The sequence below is a fragment of the Heterodontus francisci genome, chromosome 3, assembly GCF_036365525.1.
Source record: "Heterodontus francisci isolate sHetFra1 chromosome 3, sHetFra1.hap1, whole genome shotgun sequence".
Lineage (NCBI taxonomy): Eukaryota > Metazoa > Chordata > Chondrichthyes > Heterodontiformes > Heterodontidae > Heterodontus > Heterodontus francisci.
The window spans coordinates 149,432,522-149,452,245 of NC_090373.1; positions in this window are offsets into that span (position 1 = coordinate 149,432,522).

Consider the following 19,724-nt stretch of genomic DNA (forward strand, 5'->3'; position numbering starts at 1 on the left):
ATTTCAATATACAAAATGGTTTGCTACAATCATGATGCATTCTTCAGTAGTGATTAGGATCCATCGTAGGATACTTCAAGACAATGTTACGAGCACTTGCATTTTTTTGTTAAATTTTGAGGATTTGTGTTTTAAAACTGAAAAGGAGTCCATGGATTTTTTTTTTTACAAGGGTCACTGAGAGGTCTGGATTGTAAACATTTACTGGCCACTTAATAGCCACTTAAGGGCACTCACCCACCTCCACGGGTATTTTACCCATGGCAAGCGGGTGTGCTGGGGATGTGAGAGGCTGCCCAGTGATAGCTGCTGGCCTTTCTGCGTGCCGGGGGGCGGTGCCATGGCAGTCGGCCACCCCCGCCTCCCAACCTATCCCTGGGACCCAAGATGCACCCCCCCCCCCCTTCCCCCCAAACGACCACCCTTGCCTCACTGGGGCGAGCCCGATTCCCTTGGCGAGGCATCGACAACCTACTTTGGATCCCGGCTCCATGGCATCCTTTTCGGTCGGCTGGACTGCAGTCCCAGCAGTGGTCATTGCTCCCAGTGACGCTCCTGGGACTAAGAGCTGCTGGCCCTCTGATTGGCCGGCAGCTCACTGAGGCGGTACCTCCTCCCTCAGGCGGGTGGAAGTCCCGCCTTGGGACCCGTAAAATGCGGGTCGGATTCCCAGGCTAGGCGGAAGCAGGTTCGCCACTGACGTTAAAGTCCCGTCCACCTACGGTAAAATCCAGCCCAAAAGAGTCTTGACTCCAGTAGAAGTTCTGGTGAGGAAAGATCTGACATCAGTCCAGGACCCAGTGGAGAGCTGTTTACGTTTGTGTAAGCCCTCCCTAAATTTAAGGAAAGGGACATAGAGACATTTTTCATTTCTTTTGAAAAGATAGCCAGACAGACGAAGTGGCCAAAGGAAAGCTGGACACTGCTTCTGCAAAACAGGTTGATGGGCAGAGCTTTTGCCATGCTTTCTGAGGAGGCTTTTGCAGATTGAGATGGCAAAAAAGGCTATTCTCACGGCCTATGAGTTAGTCCCTGAAACGTACAGGCAGAAAGTTTGGAACCTCCGGAGAGTGTCTGGGTGCACTTATATAGAATTTGAGAGGGTAAACCAAATTAATTTTGATAGTCGGATATGAGCACTAAATGTAGAGGCCACATAAGGGAACCTTGGGGATGTAATTCTCCTGGAAGAATTTAAAAATTCACTCCCTCTGTTCATAAGAACCCATCTAGAGAACCAGAAGGTTTCAACTGCCAGACAGGCACAGAAATTGCTGATGATTACGAGCTTGTTTATAAGCCAAACCTCTTTTTCCATCACCCCCACAAACCCGAGAAGGATAGAAGGTGGGTTGGTGGGGGGGGAAGGAAGTCAAGTAGCCGGGGACAAGAAGGGACAGTTGGGAATGCCCTGGGATCTCCTGCTCAGGGCAGAAAGGAAGATGCTGAGAGTGGAAATGAGGTCCGTAAGCCTAAATGTTACCATTGTCACAGGGTGGGAAACCTTTGTGCAGAATTCTGGAAGTTGTAGGGTAAACCTATGGGATTTATTGGAGTACACAAAGCCAATATAGAGAAAGGGGCCCTGACCAAGAGTACAACAGATCAGGCTGTAGCTCTGACTGCAGCTGTAGGACCAAATACAAAAACCACTGTGAGTGCAGAGGTTATGAATAAGATACCTGAGAGTTATAGGGAATTCTTGTCAAAAGGAAAAGTAACTCCTTATCCTTCAAGTGAGGTACATAAATCTATAGTTATTGTGATGGAAATCACACCAGCCAAATGAAAACATATTAATTTCATCATATGGAATCCTATTTGAACTGTAACTGGACCTTGAACATAACTTAAAAAAAAAATACAGAGCAGTGGCTGAAAACATGGCTGCACATTTGCATTCTGAGAGACAGTTGCACAGAGAGACAATGGGAGCACTACCTGATTCAATTAGCCAAATGGTTTTGTCATGAGTGTTGATCAAAAGTCATTGACAGTCTTTGTCTGTGTAAGAGCCAGCATTCCACACCATCCCCCTCCCCACCCCGCTGAGTATGCCTAGTGAGCTTTGAAGAATCAACAAATCTCGCAGGCGATGTTGTCTCAAACAAAGAGCTAGTCACATGACTAACCTGCTGGCCAACCTGGGAATTGATTGAATTGTGCATCATAGCAAAGTTTTGAGACAGACTGCAATTTGAAGACCAAAGAGAAGCAAGGTCTCTCTCCCTCCCCCTCTCTCTCTCTCTCTCTCTTTGTCTCCCTCACACACAAATTTCCAGGGACCCACGGAAGTAACTTAAGCCTCAAGACAGAAGACCCCTGCAGCCTTCTGGTACCAGTGAAACAAGTTTGAAAGTGTGCACTGGGCCCCAATGAGAACTGCAAGAGTTAACTACAATCAATGACTTTACATCCAACCCAAAACCAGTAACTGAATTCCATGTACTACTTCAAATATCCCCCTTCAATTGTTTCTCCTCCTCTGTATCTAGTTGTGTCTGAGTTTATCACATATGCATGCTAGCGTGGTTGCCTCATGTATTTTTAGTAGTTTTAGCTGAATTAGAGTTTTAAGGTCAATAAATTTAGACCTTTCTTGTTTATATCTGAGAAAACCTGTCTGGTTGATTCCTTTACAATTACAATTAGAGAGCAGTGAGGAAGGACTCACTGAGGGGAAGCTAGAAAAAACTGTGTTTTAAAAATTAAACCCTGTTATGGCCAAACCAGGAAAAGGCTGAGAAGGGAGCCCTAGACCCCTTCCTCACCTGGTCGTAACATTATATTTAGGGATACAGGAGCCACCCAAACTCATTTGCTGGGGAAACGTATAACATTTCCACCAGAGAGCACACTGAATACCAAGGTTTTAGTGAATGGTATTGGCAGGGAGTATATACCCTTACCTTTGTATTGGGTGCACCTAGAGTGTGACCTGATGTCTGGAACGGTAACTGTAGGAGGTGTTCATAGTTTGCCAGTAGACGGAGTAGACCTACTCCTGGGCAATGATTTGGCCAGAACAAAGGTAGTAGTTTCTCCAGTAGTCACAGATAAACCAAGTGAAGTTAAAGAGGCAGAACAGTTGCAGGAAAAGTTTCTGGGAATTTTTCCTTCATGCAATGGCAAAGCAATTTCCATTGTCAGAGGTAAAATTGACACCACAGTCAGATAGTCAAATATCTGAAACTTTCTTTTGGGGATTTGGATAATCCGAAGGAAATGTTTAATAAGTCTTCTCTGATCAAGGCTCAGAAAGCCAAACCAGAGTTAAATAAAGTGGCACAATCAGCTCTAACAGAAGCTGAGGCAAAAGGAGTTCCAGAAGGATTCTGATGAGGAAGGAGCAACCTCCTCACAGATCTGCGGATGAAGAATGGACAGTAGTTCATCAGATAGTGGTACCACCTAAGTATCGCCGGGAAATATTAAGGATAGCCCATGAAATTCCTATAACGGGACATCTGGGGATTTGGAAGGCCCAATCATGTACAGGTCAACATTTTTGCTGGCCGTATGTGACAGATTGTGGAAAAACCGCAACCTGCCATAAAACCAGCACCTCAAATTCCCATACCAGTTTTGAGGGAATGATTTACCAGGGTGTTGGTAGACTGTGTGGGACTGTTACTGAAAACAAAAGTGGGACACCAATATATACTCACTATCATGGATATGGCTACTCGGTTCCCAGAGGCCATTCTCTTGAGAACAATTACTACCAGGGTAGAAGTAGAGAAGCTAACCGAGTTCTTCACTAGATATGGATTATAGATTGAGATTCAGTCGAATCAGTCAATTTTATGTCTAAAGTTTTTCAGGAACATAGAACATAGAACAGTACAGCACAGTACAGGCCCTTCGGCCCACGATGTTGTGCCGAACCTTTAACCTACTCTAAGATCAAACTAACTACCTACCCTTCATTCTACTATCATCCATGTACCTATCCAAGAGTCGCTTAAATGCCCCTAATGTATCTGCTTCTACTACCACCGCTGGCAGCGCATTCCACGCACCCACCACTCTCTGTGTAAAGAACCTACCTCTAACATCTCCCCGAAACCTTTCTCCAATCACCTTTAAAATTATGCCCCCTGGTGATAGCCCTTTCCACCCTGGGGAAAAGTCTCTGACTATCAACTCTATCTATGCCTCTCATCACTTGTACCCCTCTATCAAGTCACCTCTCATCCTTCTTCGCTCCAATGAGAAAAGCCCTAGCTCCCTCAATCTTTCTTCGTAGGACATGCCCTCCAGTCCAGGCAGCATCCTGGTAAATCTCCTCTGCACCCTCTCTAAAGCTTCCACATCCTTCCTATAATGAGGCGACCAGAACTGAACACAATATTCCAAGTGTGGTCGAACCAGGGCCTTATAGAGCTGCAGCATAACCTCGCGGCTCTTAAACTCAATCCGCCTGTTAATGAAGGCCAACACACCATACGCCTTCTCAACAACCCTATCAACTTGGGTGGCAACTTTGAGCGATCTATGGACATGGACCCCAAGATCCCTCTGTTCCTCCACACTACCAAGAATCCTGTCTTTAAGCCTGTATTCTGCATTCAAATTCGACCTTCCAAAATGAATCACTTCACACTTTTCCAGGTTGAACTCCATCTGCCATTTCTCAGCCCAGCTCTGCATCCTGTCAATGTCCCGTTGCAACCTACAACAGCCTTCCACACTATCCACAACTCCAGCAACCTTCATGTCATCGGCAAACTTGCTAACCCAGCCTTCCACTTCCTCATCCAAGTCATTTATAAAAATCACAAAGAGCAGAGGTCCCAGAACAGATCCTTGTGGAACACCACTGGTCACCGAGCTCCATGCTGAATACTTTCCATCTACTACCACCCTCTGACTTCTATGGGCCAGCCAATTTTGTATCCAGACAGCCAGCTTTCCCTGAATCCCATGCCTCCTTACTTTCTGAATGAGCCTACCATGGGGAACCTTATCAAACGCCTTGCTAAAATCCATATACACCACATCCACTGCTCTTCCTTCATCAATGTGTTTTGTTACATCTTCAAAGAATTCAATAGGCTTGTGAGGAAGTTATGGTTAATTTGGGTATAACAGTTAAAGTCTTCAGCATACCACCCACAGACACAAGGAGCTTTAGAAAGGTACCATCAGACCCTCAAAACGATGATCAGGACATACTGTCATGAATATCCCCATGATTGGGATAAAGGTCTAGAATTTCCTTTGTTTTCCACTGGGGATTCACCGAATGAATCCACTGGTTTTCGTCCTTTTGAATTAGTTTATGGACATGAGATAAGAGGTCCTGTATAACTAATTAAAGAAACGTTTTTAGAACAGGGCACTGCCCACCCTGTCAATACAGTCTTCCAAGCGAGGAATTGGGTAGTAGTCTGCCTTTGTTACTGCATTAACCTTTCTGTCGTCTATGCAGAGTCAAATTGAACATTCAGGTTTAGGCACGAACAACACTGGGGAACTCCAGCTGCTTTGACTGGGTTCAGTTAGGTGGTTTTCCAACATGTATTGGATTCCTGCTTTTACCTGGGCCTGTTTTTCTGGATGCTGTTTTATTGGAAAGGATTCCCCTTCATGGGCTGAATTTTACCAGCCCCTCGATGACGGGGGTCGTGGCAGGGGGCCTGTAAAATACTTGTGGGAGCAGCCCGCCATGACTCCCGACGCCGAGAAGGCTCCAACACATTTTACCAGCTGTGGCGAGGCCTCGCTGCGCCCCCCTGCCTGCCTTCATTTAAATATTAAAATTAATTAAAAACAAATGCTAATTAACTTACCTGATACCGGTGGCCGCCCCATGCCGATTTTACGGATGCCGGCTGCAACTCGCGCACCTTACGAACTCCAGTTAAAGCAGCTGGAGTTCCCCAGTGGTGTTAGTGCCTAAACTTGAAAATTCAAATAGACTCTGCATAGACTTATGTTAATGTAGTAACAAAGGCAGACCCAATCCCTCCTTTGGAAGACTGTATTGACAGAGTGGGGCTGTGTCACATTTCTTACAAAAATAGATTTGTTAAAGGGATACTGGCAAGTTCCTTTAACACCCTGAGCTAAAGAAATATTGGCCTTTGTCTCACCAAATTGTCTTTTCCATTGCCAAGTGATGCCATTCGGGCTTAAAATTGCCCCAGCGATCTTTCAGAGACTAATGAACCAAGTGGTAGCCAGTGCTCCTAACTGTGTGGTTTACCTTGATAATGTGCTGGTATACAGTGACACTTGGAAGGATCACTTGGAACAACTAGAAGGTCTGGTTAAGAAATTACAATCGGCTGATTTAGTGATAAACCTTGCCAAAAGTGAATTTGCAAAAGCCAGAGTAATCTACCTCGGACATATAGTAGGGCAAGGACAAGTGTTGCCAAGAACAGGGAAAGTACAAACATTGGTGGAGTTCCCTACCCCTAAGACTAAGCGAGAAATCATGAGGTTTTTGGGAATGTGGGGTTTCTACGACAAGTTTGTACCAAATTTTAGTCTTATAGCTGCTCCAATGACAGATTTACTACAGAGAAAGAAAACGAAGTAGTGTGCTAAGGGGAGTGCCAAGCATCTTTTGAGAGGCTGAAAGCCACTTTGATTAATGAACCAGTGTTGGCTGCTCCAAATTTCACTAAACACTTCAAGGTAGCAATTAATGCTCGTGACCTGGGAGTAGATGCAGTCCTGTTACAAGAAGATGAATTGGGCATAGAAAGGCCAGTGGGACACATTTCCAAAAAGTTAATTCGACACCAAAAAAAATTCAAGTGGAAAAAGAAATAAAAACAAGAAATGCTGGAACCACTCAGCAAGTCTGGCAGCATCTGTGGAAAGAGAAGCAGAGTTAACGTTTCGGGTCAGTGACCCTTCTTCGGAACTGACAAATATTAGAAATGTCACAGGTTATAAGCAAGTGAGGTGGGGTGGGGCAAGAGATAACAAAGGAGAAGGTGTAGATTGGACAAGGCCACATAGCTGATCAAAAGGTCATGGAGCAAAGGCAAACAATATGTTAATGGTGTGTTGAAAGACAAAGCATCTCAACCCTTCCCCTCCCTCCCAGAACCGTGACAGGGTTCCCCTTGTCCTCACTTTCCACCCCATCAGCCTTCATATCCAAAGGATCATCCTCCGCCATTTCCGCCACCTCCAGCGTGATGCCACTACTAAACGCATCTTCCCCTCCCTTCCCCTGTCAGCATTCCGAAGGGATCGTTCCCTCCGCGACACCCTGGTCCACTCCTCCATTACCCCCACCGCCTCGTCCCCGTCCCATGGCACCTTCCTCTGCAATCGCAGGAGGTGTAATACCTGCCCATTTACCGCCTCTCTCCTCACTATCCCAGGCCCCTAACACTCCTTTCAGGTGAAGCAGCAATGTACTTGTACTTCTTTTAATGTAGTATACTGTATTCGCTGCTCACAATGTGGTCTCCTCTACATTGGGGAGACCAAACGCAGACTGGGTGACCACTTTGCAGAACACCTCCGCTCAGTCCGCAAGCAAGACCCTGAGCTTCCGGTTGCTTGCCATTTCAACACTCCCCACTGCTCTCATGCTCACATCTCTGTCCTGGGATTGCTGCAGTGTTCCAGTGAACATCAACGCAAGCTCGAGGAACAGCATCTCATCTACCAATTAGGCACACTACAGCCTGCCGGACTGAACATTGAGTTCAATAATTTCAGAGCATGACAGCCCCCCATTTTACTTTCATTTTTAGTTATTTTTTTCTTTTTTCAATTTTTACAATCTTTTTTTTTGCATTTATTTCATTTCATCTTGGTTTGTTCAGTTTGCTTACCCATTTTTTTTTTTCATGTTTGCACTTGCTGCTGTTCAATATTCAGTCTGTTAACACCTTATCTGTACTAATGCTTTGTCTTTCAACACACCATTAACATATTATTTGCCTTTGCACCATGACCTTTTGGTCAGCTATGTGGCCTTGTCCAATCTACACCTTCTCCTTTGTTATCTCTTGCCCCACCCCCACCTCACTTGCTTATAACCTGTGACATTTCTAATATTTGTCAGTTCCGAAGAAGGGTCACTGACCCGAAACGTTAACTCTGCTTCTCTTTCCACAAATGCTGCCAGACCTGCTGAGTGGTTCCAGCATTTCTTGTTTATATTTCAGATTTCCGGCATCCGCAGTATTTTGTTTTTATTTTAGTGGAAAAAGAAACCCTAGGTTTATTATTGGCTCTTAAGCATTTTGAAGTCTATGTCCACCACGACTGCAGAAAGACACTGGTATATACTGATCATTGCAGGCAAAAATAATGTAATTGCAGGTGCTTTATCTCGGATCTAACTTTGCTTTTTGAGTTATCTGAGTGCAAAGATGGTACAAAGCAGAACTGTATTAGTTACAGATAAAGAGTGAATGAGTATGAGTGTGTAAATGTGTTTTAAAATGTTTTCATTTTTCCCACACTTTGGGCTGAAATTTATTAACGCAGTGGCTCATTAGCATCACTGCGACGTGCTGCCCCCCCATATAATTGGGGAAAGGCAGGACATCCGGTGCAGTGAGGGACCTTTTGACAGCTGTGCAGTCGGTGCTGGGGCCCTATTTAAAGCGCCCCAGCATCTGCTTCCTGACAGCTGTCAAAGAATACTTACCTGACTTCTGAAGAGTGGAGCTGCTGTCAAATCTGGCAGCAAAGCAGAAAGTGCTAGATAAACTCAGCAGGTCAGGCAGCATCTGTGGAGAGAGAAGCAGAGTTAACTTGACCAAGTTCACAGACCTGAAAGTTAACTCTGCTTCTCTCTCCACAGATGCTGCCTGACCTGCTGAGTTTCCCCAGCACTTCCTGCTTTGCTGCCACATACTTACCCTGCTGTGTCCCAGTGTCCTGTGAAGTTGCGATCCTCTTCTTCCACTTAACTGTAACATTCCTTCTTGCAGGCGTGCTGCACCTGGGTGAATAAACTTAATTTTACACATTCTAGGACGTGAGACTTAAATGTACCATAAAAGGCAAATATGCAACAGAAATAAAACCATATTTGAAGAATATCTACATACTATGGGCTTCTAATCATCTGACTGTGAAAAGCTGCAGACTGATATGCATTTGGAATCTGTATTCATTTGTCTGCCAAATGCTATGTGAAAATACATGTAACTGTAATTAAACAATCTTTGTGAAAAAACAGGAAAATATGTTTATATCCAACTGCATTGCCAATGAGCAATATTACACCAATAAATATAATCAGTTGCTGTAGAAGCAAAGTGCTCGTGAACATGTGTCAATGTGTAATAGATGACAAACCATGACAACAGCACAGATTTCCTCATTAGTCCTGCATTTGTTTTCAAACATGTACAAGACAAACCTTGCAGCCAGAAGTTAGAGCAGTTACACGGTGTTGTCACCTTTGCATTTAAAGGACCACACCAAAAATGGAGGATGGCAGAGGAGTACTCTAGGGTGGTCCTATAGTTCAGCGAAACCTCCCTGCTCACTCTCCTCCAGACTGTGTGGGCAAGGCGGATGGTCCTTTTCCCCAGCGATGGTAAGAAGAGGCCTTCCTGCCTGAACAAGGCAGCCTGGTTGGAGATAGCAGAGGAGGTGAGTAGCCATGGGCCATCCGGCATCAAAGGGTCCAATGCCCTTTGGATGAATGAGCACTCCCCAGCCAACTGGGGCTCTCTAGGCCTCGTGCACACAGGGCATGACTGCCAAAGTCATTTACAGAGAACACACTGACAGAAATGGGAAAGCACGAGCATCACAGCAATGTAAATCTGTCTTTCACGAAATGATCCTCACCAACATGTGTGTCCTTTTCTCTGTGTGAATGATGTGTACCAGCATGTAGCGCCAATGTCACATCCCTTTGCACCGTTGACTCTTCAGAAGAGCCAACATATGCAATAACATCATTGCCATGCCACCATTACACATGAGCATCTCCACGGATGCAGTGACATGGACATTGGCTCAGTCAGCTGCTGCCTCTAATGGTTTACACAGGAATGCTGCAGATGTGGACTGGTACACAACAGGTGGGTAAGGGTGATGTGTGGCTTGCAGAACTCATGTCGGTTCCTATGGAGCAGACAGCCTTTGTCTGATAAGCCACCGCCGTACATCCCTAGCTCACTGTTGGCTCTGCATGCAGAGCCTGAGTGCCATCAGCCCTCCCATGAGCCTTTCCTGTTGTAGATCCTCAGCATCTTCATAGTCCGAGAAGGAATCCTGTTGACATCTCTCCTCATCATGCCAGGCCTGCCCCCTGTTGGGTGCGTAGTTGTGCAGAGCACAGCAAGCAGCCAAGAAAGGACCTGGCCTTTTCGGCCTATAGTACAGGGCAGCATCTTATCTATCCAGGCATTGGAAGCGCTTTTTCAGCATGGTGATTGCCTGCTCAATGGTGGCTCTTGTAGCTTAGTGGCTGGTGTTGTATCTCTCCCCTGTAGCAGTGGTGGGGTCTCTCACTGGTGTCAGGAGCCATGTCTGCAAGGGATAGCCCTTGTCTCCAAGAGGCCACCCCTCTATCTGAGCCACTTCAGTGAACAGCGGTGGCAGCTGAGACTGGCGCAGGGCCCAGGTATCATGGCAGCTGCCTGAGAAGCAGGCACAGATTTGCATGAAGCATCTCTGGTGATCACATACAGCTGCACCTAGATTGACAGGATTCCTTTAATGGTAACGTCTGCAGGTAGTAGCCTGGCGGGAGGCCTGATGGCCACATGGGTGTAGTCTATGAACCCTGAAACCTATGGTTCTCTGGTAATGGTGCCAAAACTGATGGCCCTCTGGTCCTGGCTGTGAGAGTCCGTCCTGAAGCGAACATACTCACTGGCCCTCCAGTGCAGGGCATCGGTGACCTCCCCGATGCAGCGGTGCACTGTTGACTGTGTAGCCCCTACAATCCCCCCCTCCCTTTAAGAATGCAGAGCTGAGGCCTCTGTAATCTCCCCCTCCCTTTAAGAATGCAGAGCTGAGACCCCTGCAATTCCCCCCCCCTTTGAGAATGCAGAGCTGAGACCCCTGTAATCCCCCTTCCCTCCTCCCTTTCAGAATGCAGAGCTGAGACCCCTGCAATCCCCCTCCCCCTTTAAGAATGCAGAGCTGAGATGCCTGTATATCTGGACTTACTTTCACTGTCCAGTACTCTTGCTTCTGATGTCCCGTCAGGTTTTCTGTTCGTGAATGGGATGGTGACGGCTGCCTGTTCTATGTAAAATGCGGAACTATGGAGCGAGAGGCGGCGGGATGCATAATCTGGAGAGGTAAGTAGCGTTTTACATATTCTAATTGGGATGCCACTGCCGAGCGGCAGGGGAGGTGGTGGGGGGACGCACCGAGGTCCCCGCGCTGCCGGTAATATGCAGCTGGCCCTTCTTGACGTCGGGGATCAAGGTGGGCTTCACCTCGCAGGATTTTACGCCCCCCCCCACCCGGCTGTGACCCACGGCGTTGAGGGGCTCGTAAAATTAAGCCCTTTGTAGTGAAATGCATTTTAAAATGGCGTTTCATTCTTCCAAGGGTGGAGGTGTTACGAGTGCTTCCATTTTTCTGTTAAATTTTGAGGATTTCTGTTTTAAAGCTGAAAATGAGTTCATGGATTTTTTTTTAACCAGTGTCACTGAGACATCTGGATTGTGAACAGTTACTGGAAGGCATCTGTCTTCAAATAATTATCCAGCTGGGGTTGTTTTTGACTTGGGGAAGATGTTTACAAAGGGTGTGTGGGGCTAAGGTAAAGAGGGACCTTTTATATTTTGATCTGTGTGTTTATGCTTTGTTTCTTTACTGGTTAAGACTTGTGTTATGACCAGGTGAGAAGGGGTCTAGGGATTCCCTCTCAGCCTTTGCCTGGTTTAACCGTAACAGGGTTTAATTTTATAACACTGTTTTTAGCTCCCCCCTTAGTGAATCCTTGTTCACTGCTCCAATTGTAAGGCAAAAAAATCAAACAGGTTTCCTTAGATTTAAGTTTATTAATCTTAAACTCTAATCTGGTTAACGACAACGAATATGTGACGCGACCACGCTAGCATACGCGATAAACACACATGCAGATAGAGGCAGAAAAAGTAGAAGGAATAAAGGGGAAAAGTCTGAGGCAATATCTGGTAGTTACAGTCCTTTAAATTCAACATGGAGTCTTTGGTTGTTGGTAAGTCTTGCAATTCATTGGGGCCCAGTTCACGCTTCAACTTGTTCCGATGTAGGAGTCTTTTTTTTCTCTTGAGGTTTACGTGTCTTCCGTGGGTCTGGTGGCTTGGGGAGAAAGCGAGAAAGAGAGACAGCCAAGCGAGATACTTGCTTGTTTCAGCTTCAGTTGCACACTGCCTTCTGAATTCAAACTGTCCTGTGGCTAGTTCAAAAAACCTTGGCCAGCCAGTTACCAATATGACCAGCTGGTTAAACCAGTCCTGGCTCTGTGGATTGTATCATCTTAGCAGGGCCTGACATGTGCTTCCTTATACCTTCAATATCTAGTGATCAAAATCCATTTGGGTTAATTGGAGCAGGGAATAGCTCTTTGTCTCCACAAGCAGCATCTTTTAGTATGCAAATGTCCTCCCAGCCCAGTGTCTGGTGATCTTCAAACAATTCATTTCTTCACTCCAGCAACAGTTTAAAATCAATGTTCATATGACAAAATTAATATGCCTCATTCTTGGCAGGTGGGAGTCTGCATGACACTTGCTTTATAATAAACTGATAATTTGGTTGTTTATTAAAGAAACCTGGTTGGTGTGTTATATTCTGGGATAAAAATAGAGTCTATGATTGACTGTATTGTTAAGGGGGAAAAAAATTAAATATATGTTGTGACCTGTGGTGAAGTGCAACTCGAATAAGCAGTGCATTTCTACCGCCTCGGTCATAACAACAAACACAATTTGGAAAATTATAAGCTTTACAAGTCAAAGAAAAATTACATAGAATGTGCAGCACAGAAACAGGCCATTCACCCCAACTGGTCTATGATGATGGTTGTATTTCATAAGTGTCTCCACTCACTGCCCCATATTCCTTTATCCCATCTTCTTCATGCATGCATCAAGCCTCTCTTTAAGTGCATCAATGTTATCTGCTTCAACTACTCCATGTGGAAGCCTGTTCCCCATTCTCACAATGCTCTACGTAAAGAAATTGCTCCGAACAATCTTTATTTGATCCACTAGTGGCTAATCTTTTATTTATGCCTCCTTGTTCTGGATTGTCCCACAAGTGGAAACAACTTTTCCACATCCATACTATTGCACCCCATGATAATTCTATCAGGTCTCCTACTAGTTTTCTCTTTTCCAGAGAAAAGAGCCCCAGCCTGCTCAATCTTTCCTGATAGCTACATCCTCTCAGTTCTGGTTACATACATCGAAATCTTTGTTCTACACTTTCTTGAGTGCTTCAATATCCTTTTTGTAGCATGGAAACTAGACTACACATAGTACTCCATATGTGGTCTAACCAAGGCGCTAAACTGGAAAATAATATAGTATATAAGATTTGTAGATGCATTACTGTGTATATTTAGCAATACAGTCAGTAAGGTACCTTTCTACTAAGAACTATACAGTTAATATCTTCAGGTGTGGCATCACCACAAGTGCACTCCTTTGCTTCTTGTGCAACGTGAATAAAAATTGACAGAAAATGAGAGAACATTCAATGTACTATTGATGGCATAGTTGCTTTATTTGGAGCAATAACTTTACATAGAAGAGCACAAGCCTTATTCTGATCATGGGGCTGACATATTGGCTGAGTTTCTTCATCAGCATAAGCAACACTAGCAGTGGGTCTGCAAGGAGGACGGAGGAGTCAGAATTATTACTCGCTTCTTTCTAAGGACAGCCCATTTCATTAAAAGATTGTTTTAAGCTATGAAGCTCAGTGATGGCCCATTAACACAGGTCAACACCTAAGTTGAAAAGAGTTAGGAGAGGAGTTTAGAGGAATAAAGCTTAGTTTTAAAAAAAGCATAGATTGCTGGAAGGCACACTGGAGGGAATTCCACAGGTTGTGGGTCAAGGGGAAAGATTAGTTTGAGTAGGGGAGAAGACCATAGTACATTGATTATACAGAGAGAAGAAAAAATATTATATGGAGGAAAAAGACAGATAGCTCAGAGGAGCATTGAACAGTTTTATTAATAAAACTACAAGACAGGAAAAACTGAGATTAAAATGACAAAAAGTCAGCAGTGAATTGGTTGAGTTTTAACTAGTTGCATACACTTACTCCACCTAATTGAATGTAGACATTGTCATATAATTTCTGTAAAGATTGCCACATATTTCTCATCAATAGTACCATTCCAAACTAAGGGCAGGATTTTGTGCTCCCCTTGGAAACAGGCTGTGGGGGGGTGGGGGGGGGGGGGAGGTGAGTGGGGTGTTGGGGCAAACAAAATGGCAGAGGGCGCAGTTCTCAACTTCGTCTTGGCCCCCTGTCATTTTGTCTGGGGCGGCGAAGGCCGAGGGCAGCCTTCTGTCCCCAGGTCAATTGAGGCCCTTAAGTGACCAATTTAATTGAAGGCCGAGGGTCCCACCTTCGCGGGGAGATGCTGCCAGGTAAAGCTTGGTGGCCTCCTAGTGGGGTTGGGGTGTCCCTCCTTTGGGGGCAATCCAGAACTGCCCCACCAGGAAGACCCACCCCCACCCCCCAACACCCTCACCAACATGCCCCCCCAACCCTGTCTCCAGGGCCTGCCCGAATGGCCCTGGTGACCCTAATCAGACTTACCTCTCCCAGGTCTCTGATGGCTTCGGGACTGCAAGGCCTCCTGCAGTACCAGCAGTGGCCACCACTCCCAGTGGTGCTGCCGGAGCTGCAGGCCTTCAAATTGACCGGCAGCTCTGGAGGCAGAAGCTCGTCCCTCAAAGGGATGGCATCTTCGACAGCAGGCGGTTAATTGGTTGCTCACCGTGTGATAGCAATTGGGGTCCAACGGAGAGCCGACATGGAGTCTGCCTCACCCTTCCGGCCCACTGCTGGGTCCCCTGTCACCAGGATAAAATCCGGCCCTAAGTGTCAGTTTTGTTTTTGAGGAGTGGGTTTTTCTTCAGAGTCCTGTGAAATATGAGTATTTATTTAGCTGAATAATTCAGGTCCTTCGACAAGTCTGTATAGAAAATCAGGGCCATATTCCAACTTCTACCCCCATCTCCATTATTTCACAAGAAAGGATGCTTACATGCTCACTGACACCAATTAGACTTCCCACATTAAACTAGAGTGGTTGGAACTGGACAGAGAGCTCCACTGCCAGTCTACCAGATGCACTTGACATCTCTCAGCATGATCATCCACCACTGTCTAACCTTCCTCCCTAATGAACACTATAGGGTAGAAACTACTATAGGTAATGACAGCAAACAACTGCTTAACACATTCATATGACATTTTTCTGCTATCATAATGGAGTTGATAATTTATTTAAAGTATGACCATCATAACAAAATGGACAGAGTTATGTGACAGGAATATGTTTATCTGCTGTTATTATCATTGGGAAATTTCTACCCTGATGAATTAGGAAGGCAATCCAACAACCTTTCTGTCAGTATTTTCAAACATAGTAAACTTTAAAGGTCTACAGTCATGGATGCGATGCAGTGGAACAGAAAAAAAGACTGCTCCACAATCATCTATTCTTGATTTTGGAAAAATCATTATGTAAAGGTTAGCCTTGCCTAAAAATAAATTACTCTTAATTTGTAACATATTTTGTGACTGATGCTGTTGATCACTGAGAAGTCATTTGTATTAGCCAGTTTCCCTGAATTCCATTTAAAAGCAAAGGCTTTATTTTAAAACTTTAAAAAAAAAACATTTATCCTGTTGGAAAGTGCTGCCCATATATTTTCTAAATTGAGGAGATTATTATCCAATTTCATTTTGTAAATTTGCTAGACCACAGAATCAGTCACGCAGATTACTTTTAAATGGATATTTTTTTTAAAACAGGCGATTACATTCACTATACTTTGATGATTTATGATCCTGGGATGTGAAATGCATTCACAGACTTTCCATCTTACCCATTAGTACATGGGTACAGTCAAGGTATATTCCCATGAAGGGAAAAGATAGGGCAAACAAATCCAGAGCTCCCTGGATGATGAAAGAGGTAGAGATTAAGATGAAGAAGAAAAGGTGTGCTTATGATAGATGTCAGGCGGATAGTCTAACTGAGAACCAGGCAGAATATAGAAGGTTCAGAGGGGAAGTGAAAAAGTAAAGAGAGAGTATGAAAAGAGACTGACAGCTAATATAAAAGGGAATCTCAAAGTCTTCTATAGGCATATCAATAGTAAAAGGGTGGTAAAAGGAGGAGTGGGGCCGAATAGGGACCAAAAGGGGGATTTACGCATGGAGGCAGGGGGCATGGCTGAGGTAATAAATGAATACTTTGCATCTGTCTTTACCAAGGAAGAAGATGCTGTACAGGTCATGGTGAAAGAGAAGGTAATTCAGACACATGAAGGGTTTAAAATCGATAAGGAGGATGTATCGGATAGACTGTCTGATAAGGCAGCAGGACCAGATGAGATGCATTCAAGGATACTGAGGGAAGTGAGAGTGGAAATTGCGGAGGCACTGGCCATAATTTTCCAGTCTTCCTTAGACTCCGGGTGGTGCCAGAGGACTGGAGAATTGAAAATGTTGCACTTTATTCAAAACAGGTTTTAAAGATAAGTCCAGCAACTACAGGCCAGTAGGTTTAACCTCGGTGCTTCTAGAAACGATAATTCAGGACAGAAGTAATTGTCACTTGGGCAAATGTGGGTTAATTAAAGAAAGCCAACATGGATTTGTGAGGGTAAATTGTGTTTAACTAACTTGCTGGAGTTTTTTGACAAGCTAACAGAGAAGGTTGATCAGAATAATGTTGTTGATGTGGTGGACATGGACTTAAAAAAGGTATTTGATAAAGTGCCACACAGCAGACTTGTGAGCAAAGTTACAGCTCATGGAATAAAAGGGAAGGTAGCAACATGGATACAAATTGGCTGAGTGACAGGAAACAGAGTAGTGGTTAATGGATGTTTTTCGAACTGAAGGAGGTCTGTAGTGAAGTTCCCCGGGGTCCGTGTAAGGACCCTTGCTTTTCCGGATATATATGTTAATGACCTAGACCTTGGTGTACAGGGCACAATTTCAAAATTTGCGCATGGTACAAAACTTGGAAGTATTGTGAACTGTGTGGAGGATAGTATAGAATTTCAGAAGGACATAGACAGGTTGGTGGAATGGGCAGACAAGTGGCAGATGAAATTTAATGCAGAGAAGGGTGGATTGATTCATTTTGGTAGGAAGAACGCAGAGAGACAATATAAAATAAAGTGAACAATTCTAAAGGAGGTGCAGGAGCAGAGGAACCTGGGTGTATACGTGCATAAATCATTGTAGGTGGAAGGACAGGTTGAGAGCGCAGTTAATAAAGCATACAGCATCCGAGGCTTTATTAATAGGGGCATAGAATACAAAAGCAAGGAAGTAATGTTAATCTTGTTTAAAACACTGATTTGGCCTCAACTGGAGTATTGCATCCAGTTCTGGGCACCACACTTTAAGAAAGATGTGAAGGCATTCGAAAGAGTGCATAAAAAATTCACGAGAATTGTTCCAGGGATGAGGAACTTCATTTACAAAAATAGATTGAAGAAGTTGGAACTGTTTTCCTTAGAGAAGAGAGGGTTGAGAGGAGATTTTTTTTATTCTTTGGTGGGATATGGGCATCATTTTGTTGCCCAATGCTAATTGCCCTTGATACCTCAGTGGCTTGCTAGGCCATTTCAGAGGGCAGTTGAGAGTCAATCACATTGCTGTGGGTCTGAAGTCATTTGGATACCAGCCCAAGTAAGGACAGCATGTTTCCTTTCCGAAGGGCATTAGTGAACCAGATGTTTTTTTTAAGACAATCAAAGATAGTTTCATGGCACCATTACAGAGACTAGCTTTCATAGAGTCATAGGGTTATACAGCACAGAAACAGATCCTTCAGCCCATCGTGTCTGTGCCGGCCATCAAGCACCTATCTATTCTAATCCCATTTTCCAGCACTTGGCTCGTAGCCTTGTATGCTATGGCATTTCAAGTGCTCATCTAAATACTTCTTATATGTTGTGAGGGTTCCTGCCTCTACCGCCCCTTCAGGCAGTGTGTTCCAGATTCCAAACACCCGCTGGGTGAAAAGGTTTTTCCTCAAATCCCCTCTAAACCTCCTGCCCCTTACCTTAAATCTACGCCCCCGGTTATTGATCCCTTTGCTAAGGGAAATAGTTTCTTCCTATCTATCCTATCAATGCCCTTCATAATTTTGTATACATCAGTCAGGTCCCCCTCAACCTTCTCTGCTCTAAGGAAAACATCCCTAGCCTATCCAGTCTCTCTTCATAGCTGAAATGCTCCAGCCCAGGCAACATCCTGGTGAATCTCCTCTGCACCCACTCCAGTGCAATCACATCCTTCCTACAGTGTGCTGACCACAACTGTACACAGTACTCCAGCTGTGGCCTAATTAGCGCTTTATACAGCTCCATCATAACCTCCCTGCTCTTATATTCTTCGGCTAATAAAGGCAAGTATCCCATATGCTTTCCTAACCACCTTATCTACCTGTGCTGCTGCCTTCAGTGATCTATGGACAAGTACACCAAGGCCCCTCTGACCCTCTGTACTTCCTAGGGTCGTACTACCCATTGTATGTTCCCTTGCCTTGTTAGTCCTCCCAAAATGCATCACCTCACACTTCTCAGGATCAAATTCCATTTGCCACTGCTCTGCCCATCTTACCAGCCCATCTATATTGTCCTGTAACCTAAGGCTTTCCTCCTCACTATTTACGACACCACCAATTTTCATGTCATCTGTGAACTTACTGATCATAACTCCTATATTCACATCTAAATCATTAATGTACACGACAAACATCAAGGGCAATTTGGCAAAATTTGGCAAAAAAAGGGCGGCACAGTGGCGCAGTGGTTAGCACCACAGCCTCACAGCTCCAGCGACCCGGGTTCGATTCTGGGTACTGCCTGTGTGGAGTTTGCAAGTTCTACCTGTGTCTGCGTGGGTTTCCTCCGGGTGCTCCGGTTTCCTCCCACCTCCAAAAGACTTGCAGGTTGATAGGTAAATTGGCCATTGTAAATTGCCCTTAGTGTAGGTAGGTGGTAGGAGAATAGTGGGGATGTGGTAGAGAATATGGGGTTAGTGTAGGGTTAGTATAAATGGGTGGTTGTTGGTCGGCACAGACTCGGTGGGCCGAAGGGCCTGTTTCAGTGCTGTATCTCTAAAAAAATTGGCTTAGTGGCAGGAGGCAGAGGGTGATGGTCGAGGGTTGATTTTACATTTGGAAGCCTGTGACCAGTGGTATACCGCAGGGATCGGTGCTGGGACCGATCCCTGCGGTACACCACTGGTCACAGGCTTCCAATCGTAAAATCAACCCTCGACCATCACCCTCTGCCTCCTGCCACTAAGCCAATTTTGGATCCATTTTGCCAAATTGCCCTGGATCCCGTAGGCTCTTACCTTCTTAACAAATCTCCCATGCGGGACCTTATCAAAAGCCTTACTGAAGTCCATGTAGACGACATCAACTGCTTTACCCTCATCTACACATCTAGTCACCGCCTCAAAAAATCAATCAAGTTTGTTAGACATGATCTCCCCCCAACAAAGCCATGCTGACTATGCTTGATTAATCCTTGCCTCTCCAAGTGGAGATTAAT